The 10,642-nt window shown below is 41.5% G+C and overlaps 1 protein-coding gene and 1 long non-coding RNA gene across 3 annotated transcripts in view; one reads left to right on the forward strand and one right to left on the reverse strand.

The window, feature by feature from the left end:
- Positions 1 to 3,174, reverse strand: part of PTPN4 (protein tyrosine phosphatase non-receptor type 4) — a 149,968-nt gene extending 146,794 nt beyond the window's left edge. The window contains exon 1 of one of the 2 annotated variants that reach the window (XM_020805515.3): positions 2,459 to 3,174. The gene's annotated coding sequence lies outside the window, so the exon portion shown is untranslated. The remainder of the gene's footprint in view (positions 1 to 2,458) is intronic. The other variant, XM_072985244.2, reaches the window with a different exon arrangement.
- Positions 3,175 to 6,082: 2,908 nt separating this feature from the next.
- LOC140703018 (uncharacterized) lies at positions 6,083 to 10,420 on the forward strand. Its single transcript, XR_013537717.1, has 3 exons — positions 6,083 to 6,187; positions 8,990 to 9,015; positions 10,319 to 10,420. It is a non-coding gene; the product is annotated as an uncharacterized LOC140703018 (long non-coding RNA).
- The last annotated feature ends 222 nt before the right edge of the window (positions 10,421 to 10,642 follow it).

Genomic DNA, 10,642 nt, shown 5'->3' on the forward strand with positions numbered 1-10,642 from the left:
CAGACTCTGCCTCCAGCGGGCCCCAGGTAAATTGAGTTTGAGACCCCTGCCCTACAGGTTTTTGTTTTTTCATGTGAGTGCACAAGCATATATGTCAATCATATCAAAATTCATTTTGGTATCCTGGAATCATTCAACAGTGCTGCCAATCCTTAACATTCCTGGTAGCAGACTGGATCCAAACAAAGCTAACTGAACCTCAATTAAAAAAAAAACATTTTAACTAGTCTAGTGATGGCAACTGTTTTAACTAGTCCAATGATGGCTCACACAGCACAATGTGCATTTGTACTCTTAAATACTTTTAAAACATACAAATTAAGAATGCATGTTACAATAAGGACTGATACAAGACCTTGGATTTATTCAACTAAAACATATAGGAGTGAAAAAATACGTAGACTAAACATACATTTGCCAAAAGTAGAACATTCATAAATATGATGCTCGTGTTATTTTACCTTTATGAAAAATCTGGCTACTAGATTTATGTACAGTAATTCTGCCCAAATAATGTAACAACATTCCAGAGTGGATAAAACCCAATGCTTTTTAATAAAAAGGTAAATTTAAATCAGGATTTAAATTTTAAAAAATCAGTTGTTAAACAAATCATTTTTATTTAAAATCCATTTTTAATTTAAATCATTTAAATTGTGATTTAAATCAATTTGATTTAAAGCAAATTCAATCATGCAACATTCTTTCTAAAACACTACTCTACTAATTAGATACTGTATTGGAAATTTTAGAGGGCTTAAAAATATTGTACAGTATGAAAAACACTAACTTTTGCATTAGAAAGCATTTAAGCTATGACAAAACAAAGAAAACAGCCACATTAAAGTAATCAGAACTAAAGAGAATGGAGAATGCATGCAAGAATTATTCTGAATTACAGCCTTCACTAGGAAGTTGTTAGTGTTGAAGTCTGCTCTCAAACTCTGAAAACCTAATTATATTAGCTTTACACATTCTAATTCTATTATTTCTTTAGGTCTATTACTTTGTTACACTCAATGGCATCAGCAATATTTCACTGTCGATCTTTATGAACAAACATTTCTACTGACAATGAAAACACAACATATAAGAGTACATCAAGTAGCTATAGAAAGAGTCCAGATAGTTTATGAACTAAAAGTAATGACTTCGTACAAACTTCTTTCAGAAACTAAAACAGGGCAATAAGACGACCAGTGGATGGCCTATGTGGGATACCTTACCACAGTTCTTCTAGGCCATATTTTGAGCTTTATGACACAGTCTCCCCCCCCCCAAGGGGAAGAGTATTACACGCAGTATGCCAGGTGTATCATATCCTTCCACAGAAGTTTAACTTTATGTGCTTGATATAATGTGCTACTGTAAAACAAAACTACACAGTTCTTTGCAACAATATGTATTCAGACCTATCCTCTCACATATCCAATGCACATGTACCGTTAATAGTACTGGCTGATCAGGGGCCCAGAAACACCGATGCATCCCTTAACTGTGCTGCCATGAAACATATGTACACACAATCCACACACATACATCGAGGCACACACTGTTACAGAACAACACTAGCTTTGTTCCTAGCTGTCAGAACAGGCTTACAGAAAACAAACGTTAAAATAACCTCTACCCTGCTTTTCTGTCTTTTTTAAAAAAAAAATAAAAAATAAAATGTAACAATCTACCAACATACTTTGAACAGGGAAGGCTTTTAATCTTCAAAGCCATTTCCATGACAGTTTTCGACTACCTTTGGCTGCAACTGACAAACCCACCTCCAGACCCTTTTTACACGCCTTCAAGCAACCTAATTTTGTCGTTTCTCCACTCCCACTAATAACGTAATCCTGCTGCTTTTCTCGTTAGCGTAACAGATACACAAACACAAGACAGCACGCTTACAGGACAGCTATTCTCAACTCCGGGTTTCCAAAAACCATTAATTTGAGTAAACCCAACAGTTTCACGAAACAAGACACACACATCTCCTTCGGGACCTTTTCCAGCCTCTGGCAAACCAATATTGGAGTGAAAAACAGCTGAGCTCAAATTAACTCTACCATCTCTTTAACTCCCTTTCTGCAGCAGACGAAGACGCTGGCGGGACAAGATTTTGTTCTGAAAGGACTTCCCCTCCCTACATTTCAGCAAACTGATCCTTCCAGTCCCCAAATACTCAATACTCCGGATACGATCCCGCCACACTCGGCCACCCATCCTACTTCAACGCTTCCACACATTCTCTTGCATCTACTGGGTCAAACCTCCCCCCCCCCAATCCGCCCATTTTAACATACAGACTCTGGAATCCAGCGAATACGTTGATGATTTGAAATCCTCACGTTACGGAATCACTCTGCTTTTCGAAAGAACTACGTACCAATACTGGGGTTTCCCCCCCCTCTATTTTAATGTTGCAATTTTTAAAGGGAAAAAAACAAACACCCGAATTTCTTACCTTCATATAACAACTATGTCCTTCCACAGAATGTTAATGGGATCAACAACCAGAACCTCTAGGGGTGGGTGGGTGCAGGATAAGAAAATCCGACAGGTAAAGTGGAGATGGGGGGGTCTCCCCCCCTCGAAAAAATATAGGTTCCGTTCAAAACCCGAAGATCAAGCTCAGTTCAATTTAGTTCTTGTGCGCCTCAGGAACAGCAGGCAAAAATAATGGGGGGTCGCCGGCAGCCGTGGTAGTAGTAATGATCGCCCCACTCTCAGCTCGGTGCCCCCCCACATTCCTCCTGAAGACAGAACGGCAAGGATGGCAAGGCAGATGGAAGGAGAAGAAGGGGAAGGCAGCGCAACCATCCCCTCCCCCCCTCCCCAACCACGGGGGAGTCAGAGGAGGAGAGGGGGAAAAGGATTACAGCACTCACCCCTCTATGGGAGGGGAAGGTGCTCCCCCCCCTCACGCCACCACCCCAGACAAGTCTCCCTCCTGAAGCCGGGGGGGGGGGGCGGAACAGAAGGTCGCTAAACAGCAGGGCTCTGCCCGGCTCTGCTCTGAAGGAGGCGAAGGGGATAAGAACTGGCTGCCGCCTCCGTCGTTCTCCCCTCCCCAGAGCCAGCCTCCCTTTCCTCCCGCCTGCCCTCAGACAGGCAGCAGCATAGCAACCAACATGGCAGCCGCGCAGACACCCGCTGGAAAAGGGGAAGAGAGGAGCTCTCGCGAGAACTCTCGTGTTTTACCTGCCTCGTTGCCGCCTCTCCCTTTCCCCCCTCCCGCTTCGGGAATTCGCCTCTCCTGTTTGGCCGCCTCGTTTCTGGGCCGAGCGGCACCACGGGATTGGGTATGGGCGCCAAAGGCCCGCCCTCTCCCTTGCCGAGGCACGCGATTGGCTCTCCGAGACATCGGTTAGCGTAAATGTAGTAGCTGCCCTGGTCGGAACTGTAGCGTCGGTCTCCCCGAAACTTCATTCAGAGCAACCAAGAGTGGTTTTTTGCAGCATTTCGTGAGGCTGTTAGAGAAAATGGGGCGGTTGTTTGAATGGGAGCGGTAGTGACACCTGCTGGCAATTGTATCTTTCTTCCTCCTTCCCCCCCCGCGTTGTTTTTGAGGTGGATTGCAGATATTACATTATTGGGTTTTTTTTCGCCCGTTACTGGGTGTTATTTTGATGCACGTTTCTCCTCTTTTGTTATTTTTTATTTGTCGTAGGAATAGCGTTATATATTTTATTACCAGTACCAGTGGTGTCGGTATTTTTTTTTTGTTAGTGTCTTTTCGATCACTGGCGTTTTTCAAAAATTCGGCCGTCTTGTATAATTTATTGGTTTTATTTTCTTGTATCATATGGATAAGTTTATTTTGTCTTGTCGAGAGAAGGTGCATAGAGAGAGAGAGAAATATCTATTTAGCTATTAACCTCACTTTTGAATGCTTGTATGGAACAGTTAATTACATCATATTGTAATGTGCCATCAAGTCGCCTCTGACTCACGGTAGCCCTGTGAATGAGCAGTCTCCAAAATATCGTATTCTCAACTACCCTGCTCAGCTTTTGCAAACTGAACCCTGTAGCTTCCTTTAGGCAGTCGATCCATCTTTTATTCAGTCTTCCTCTTTTCCTGCTTCCTTCCACCTTTCCTAGCATTATTGCCTTTTCCATTGAATATTGCCTCCTCATGTGCCGGAAATAGGACAGCCTCAGTTTCATTATTTTTGCATCCAGAGATAGTTCAGGCTTGACCTGACCTATTTGTTACTCATTCTGGTTGCCCACGGTATTTGCAAAGCTCTCGTGCAGCACCACATTTCAAACGAATCAATTTTTTTTCCTTGTCAGCTTCTTGAACTGTCTAGCTTTCACACCCATACACAGTGATTAGAGATATAAGTGTGTGGGTGATCTCCACATTGGTCTCCAGTGACACATATACACTTGATGATCTTTTCAAGTTCCTTCATTGCTGCACTTTCAAGTGCCAACTTATGATTATTATTATTTTTTGGCTGCAGTCTTCCATCTGGATTTATTTTCTTTGTCAACATTAAAGTTGTTTAGCTCTTCTGTGGTAATGATTTTTTTGTGAACAGGTAAACTCCCGAGTCCATCAAACTGATTTTTGCTCCACTGATCTGGGAATTAGGCAGGTTACCTGTTTTGGACAGGGAGGCATTTCCATGATGCAGCGGGTATGTTGTCTCGTACTCCTCAATTAAAAGCTTTGCCAATGCTTATGGTCATCTATGGTTGTCTACCTTCTATGGCCTTTCCTTTGTTGAGATAACCTGGCCACAATAATCCGCTCTCTGATACCTGCCTCACTGGACTGCTGCCATTCATTGTACATGGGTCTGTCCTTGAAAATGATTTGGAAGCTTCAGCTAATGCAGAATGATGTTGTCTCAGTACTGATAGAAATAGTGAGAGTTGAGCATAGTACACCTATTCAGAAATCTCCACAACGGCTGCCAGTGAGCCACTGGAACTAGTACTAGTTTACTTAAAGTATGTTGTTTTTATGTGTGCTGATAGCCGACCTGTGCTTCTGTAGGCAAGGATTATGATATAAATTCAGAGAGGAGAGACATAATAGAAATGGAAGACTTCAACTACCCTGATAACTCTTGGAAGTCCAGCTCTGCCACAACTGCAAATTCCAATAAATTCCTCATTTGCCTTGCTAACAACACATCCATCACATTGTGCAAGAGGCAGCAAGAAGATCCGCTGCCCTGGATCTTACCACAACTAACTAGAGCTGGGGGGGGGGGGTGGAAGAGAAATGGTGGAAATAACATGGGAAGGAGTGACTATACCTCCTCCAGATCTGTTATACCTAAAAAAGAGGGGAAACTGGGAATAGTATAACTAGCACACTGGACTTTTGGAAAACAAATTTCAATAAGTTCAGGGGAATACTAGATCATTTCCCATGGTCGGAAATAATAATAAAAAAAGAAGGGAGCCCCCAAGGGATGGAAGTTTCTTCAGGGCAAAAGTACTCATGGCACAATCACAAACAATTCCTATGCAAAAGAAAAGTGGGAAATACCAAAAGAAAGCAAGTTGGCTGCATAAGATGCTTTCAGATGAGCTGAGATAGAAAAAGTGTATGTATTAGAAATGGAAGGAGGGTCAAATCACAGAGGAAGAATGAAAATAAGTAGCCTTTACATGTACAGAGAAATTTAGGAAGGCTGAAGCTCAAAAAAGCTCAGATTTGCAGTAGAGTTAAAAACAATTTTAAAAGGAGTTTTTCAACTATGCCCAAAGCAAGAGGAACAGCTGTAGGTCTGTATCAGTGTAGAGGAAGGGAAAAAAAACTAAGAAGGGACACAAAATTGTTCAGCCTAGTGAAGGTAGAATAAATGAGGGAGAGGTTGGGAAAATTAGTGCCCAAGGTAAGCAAAGAGGTACTACATGAACACCTATCCACTTTAAGGGAATTGAGGTCTCCAGGGCCAGATGAACTGTATCCAAGGCACTAAAGGAATTTGGAGATGCAATCACATGTTTCTTTAATCTTTGAGAATTCTTGCAGAGCATGTAAAGTCCCTGAAGACTAAAAGGTAAAGGTAAAGGTTCCCCTTGACAATTTTTGTCCAGTCGTGTCCGACTCTAGGGGGCGGCGCTCATCCCGCTCTTCAAGCCATAGAGCCAGCGTTTGTCCGAAGACAATCTTTCCGTGGTCACATGGCCAGTGTGATTTAGACACGGAACGCTGAAGACTAGAGGTGAGCAAATGATCATTACTTGATCTTTACTTTTCTATCTATATTTTTCTGTTTTGCTTTTCCACTTTGATCTTTACCTGTCCATCTTGAATGATATCATTATTGTTGTTTTAAATTGCTGTTTTTAATTGTTTTTATGCTATTTCTATTGTAAGCCGCCCAGGGTAGACATCTACTAATTGGGCGGGGTATAAATTTAATAAATAAGTTAAATAAATGAATGTCACACCCATTTTTTTGAAATGAAGATCAGGGCAACTGTCAACCTATTAGTTTGGCATTAATATCAGGAGTGGTTCTAGAACAGAAAATGAAAAAATTGGTCTATGAGTATTTAGAATATTGTGACTTCAAAAACATAACATGTTTGTTTTAGAAACAAGTCATGACTTTTCTATCTCTTTTGTAACAAAAAAAGTTTGGCCGTGCTACAAGCTTGGCAGATGAGGGGAATGCAGTGGATAATGCCTCTTGGTTTTAGAAAGGCTTTTGGCAAGGTCCCTCATTATATTCTAGCAGCTATGCTGGTGAAAACTGGAAGAGACAATGCTATTCTGGTTGAATTGGTAGCTGACTGAAAGCCATACACAAGGAATGTTCTCCAATAGTTCCTGGTCATCCTGGAGAAAACTGACAAATAGGGCTCAACATATGTGTAAATGGCTTGGATGAGGGCATGGGGGGTGCTTATCACATTTACAGATAACACAAAAATGGGAGGGGCAGTTTATACTCTAGAACAGTGTTCCCCAAACCTTGGGCCACCAGATGTTCTTGGACTTCAACTCCCAGAAATTCTGGCCAGCAGAGGTGGTGGTGAAAGCTTCTGGGAGTTGTAGTCTAAGAACATCTGGAGGCCCAAGGTCGGAGACCACTGCTCTAGAAGACAGAATCGGGATGCAAGAAAATCTAAACAGATTGGAGAACTGTGCCAAAGCAAACAAAAGGACTTTCAATAAAGAAAATGTAAAGTTTCTGTGTGTATTAAAAAATACCCCACAGGTGTATGAGTATAAGATGGATCACAGCTGGCTTGGCAGTAGTACATGTGAAAAGGCTCTAGGTATCTTTGTAGACCACAGGGTTGATATGAGTCAACAGTGTGATTTTTGCAGGGCTTGGTGGAAGCAAACACAAAACTCAGTTGCGTCAGCACAAGTAAAGTGCCCAGGTGAGGTCTGGTGAAAACAAAATAGAGTAGCACTATTATTTTTCTTGATCTGAATGCTATATATCTGTTGATGTGGTCTAGTAGTGTGTCCAGTCCTGCGCATCACTGTTTAAGACAAGCTAGCTTTAATATAGACAAGCTGGAACATGTCCAAAGGAAAATGAACAGGATGGTAAAAGTTCTCAAAATCTAGCCCTGTGAGGAATGGTTGAGGGAGCCAAGTCAATTGGCTTGGAGAAGATCGGGACATGATATGATAGCCATCTTCAAATATTTGTAGAGCTGTCTCATGGAAGACAGTGCAAGCTTGGTTTTTCCCCCATCTCAAGAAAATAGTGATGTCATCCTGGTGGCAGAAATTCCGGTAATTAAAGATTTCCTCCTACCACCCCACAGATCCCATGGCTTGCAAACTATGAAAGAGATTACACAGAAGCTGTTGGACTGAAGTAGGAAGTGAGTGGACATTGCTGCATGAAAAGGATTTCAGCCAATGTTTACATATCTATGGTATCAATGTCAAGCTGACCAGTTGTTATTGGTCCAAATAATCTTTTCTCCCTTTTTGAACATCGAAACCACCTTTGCCCAATTCCAGGAACGTCTCTTGTTCTCCAAAAATTTTCAAAGATTATCGAACCTCTGAAATTATATCTGCAAGTTCCTTGAGTACCGTGGAATACATTTCATGTGGTCTTGGTCATATCAACTAATTTAAGGTAGCTAGGTGTTTGGTTTATCTTGGGAAGCAACCCCCTCACTGCCTCTTTTAATCCTGCTGTAGCAACCTTGATGCCACATGATCAGTGTATTTACATTTTAAAAAATTTAAAATGCAAATTAGGCTTTCCGGTCATGTTACTCCCCCTTTAGCTCAGCCCCCTTGAGCTGTGGTGCTGGGATCTGACAGGAAATATGAAAAATGGCCCTTAGCCCTGCCACATTTGTCCAGCTATGATTTAACATTAAGAACTAGACCTTCCAAATAGCTTGAGTGCTTGAGATATTGCATACTTTAAGAGGTATCACTTTATTTAGAAATAATACCACCAGCGATTCTGTGAAAATGTCAGTGGCTGTGGACATGCTGACAGTTTGCTGCAGAAAATGTTTGTTCTTGTAATTAATTTATATCTAGCTTTTTGGATGAAGTCCTCAGAACAGCTCATAGCATTAATAAAGAGGGTGCAGAGATGCTGCTGGCCAATGAAAGTCAATATTTCAAATGGAAAGGTCAGAGAAAAGATGAAGGTAAACTGGAGAGATTGAACCTTTAGGAATTTACAGGGACCAGCTTTGACTCACAAGCAATGGTTAATGTGGAGTAAACCCTTGTTAAGCAACTGGCTGTAGCATGATTGCCAGCTGGTTGAAAAGAAAAGATAGTTGGTCTGGATATTATTTGTTTCAGTCATAACCGATAATAATACTACAGGGAGATGATTCTCCAGGTTGATCTCTCTTGCAGAATTATATTTTCCTTTGTTAAGACATGCCATTAAAAAAATCACACATTTTCATGCACCAGCATCTTAACTAGATTCAGTGGTGATGAATACAAGACTGGTCTTCTGCCAGATGCAGTCTAAGCCAAGTCCTGTGATCTGTCTTTCTTTGTATTTGTCATACAGGGCTTGCTGAGGCATCCTTGACATCAGTAAGTGACTGCAGAGAGCATGAAAGAAAATGTGTTCTTTTTGGATGTTGCTGTGCTGCTGGAGTTGGGTCAGATGTAAGGGAGAGCTGGTTGCAAGCCAAGATGGCAACGCCTATTGATTCACATGAGAGGAGGGAAAATCAGAAGATAAAAGCACATCTTGAGGATTCTTTATCATCTAATTATTGATATTTGTCAAATACAGGCCTTTCCTTAAGCTATATCTTGCCTAGATTTTTAACTAACCATCTCAAAGTCTACAGTCACCTTGGCTTTGCAATCATTTGGAGGGAACCTTCAGTTTTAGGAAATTTTTATTAATATGTTTCAAGATATGACTCCTGAGTTTAAGAGGGCATTCTGTACACTGGTATGGATAGATATAAAGCAAGATGTGTGAGAGATGCTGCAGGATCTGGCAGTTGCTTTGGACGAGACTGTGATCATACTGCATGGCCATCACATGCTTTTCCTTGGAAATAAGTTGCTTACGATGCCCAGTATGGTGTAGCGGATAGATGGACTAGGACTCAGGAGGCCTGGGTTCAAATTCCCACTCAGCCATGGAAGCTCACTGGGGTTATGGAACCAGTAAAGCCACTCATTAAATTTATCACTTACCTTGAAAGCCCTATTAGAGTTGCTGAAAGTCAGTTCTGACTTGACAGCACATAACAAGTTGCCTATATTCCATGGACTTGTTTCCACCTAAGTATGCCCCAAGCAATAATTACAAGGTATAATGTAAAGAAAGATGTAAAATTGTATGCCACAATACATACAACTATGAATTTGTACAAACTCAGGAATATCTCTCCATTTATACTACAGCTTACTGTACAGTTGTGTTGGTAACAACAGTGGCTATTTTCAGGCATTAAAGAGTTCCCTTCCCCAGCCATGGCTCCTAAAGGTTTCCCAAAGATGAAAGTGATCCCTAGGAATCTACAAAACCCTAGGAGAGGGGGAGATAGCTCTTAATTCTCTCCCCCACAACAACCACAGCTGATGACATTACAGTTGCATTTCAAAAAGCTGCACAATGGGATTCCAGCCAATGACAAAACACCATGTAACAAGGGCTGACATACTCAGGAACACCACTAAAAAGCATAAATGTTCAGATCTGTTTTTGTGTCAATTCATCATTCCTTTTATTTGTACCACACTTTTCTTGCAATAAAGGGACTGAAGGTGGCTTGGGTATCAAACGTATCATCAGCCCGGAACTTGGCACTGAAGTTTTGAATCATGTGCCCAGAATGAAAAGGGTGGTTATCGGTTTTTTATGCTGTTTTGCCAGTATGTCATCGTGATGGCACATGGAGTCAATGCCAAGGAGAGAGAACAAGAGTAGACTTGTACTGGAGATGTCCAATTTTACTCAGATTAAGCAGGAAATAGCAGCATTTCATTGTGGTATGATGAAGGCAAAGTTCCAGCGGCAGAGTTGAGGAAACAGAAAGGCACACCGAAAGTGTGAACAAGGACGTGCTTAGGAGCTGACTGTACTCTCACACAGATTCCATCACTCACTGGGGACACAATTGAAGCACAGTGTGACAACCTGAAATGGAAGATATCCACTAGAATACTCGGACAGAACATGACAGGAAACAAAATGCTG

Source organism: Pogona vitticeps, chromosome 1 (assembly GCF_051106095.1).
Source record: "Pogona vitticeps strain Pit_001003342236 chromosome 1, PviZW2.1, whole genome shotgun sequence".
Classification (NCBI taxonomy): domain Eukaryota; kingdom Metazoa; phylum Chordata; class Lepidosauria; order Squamata; family Agamidae; genus Pogona; species Pogona vitticeps.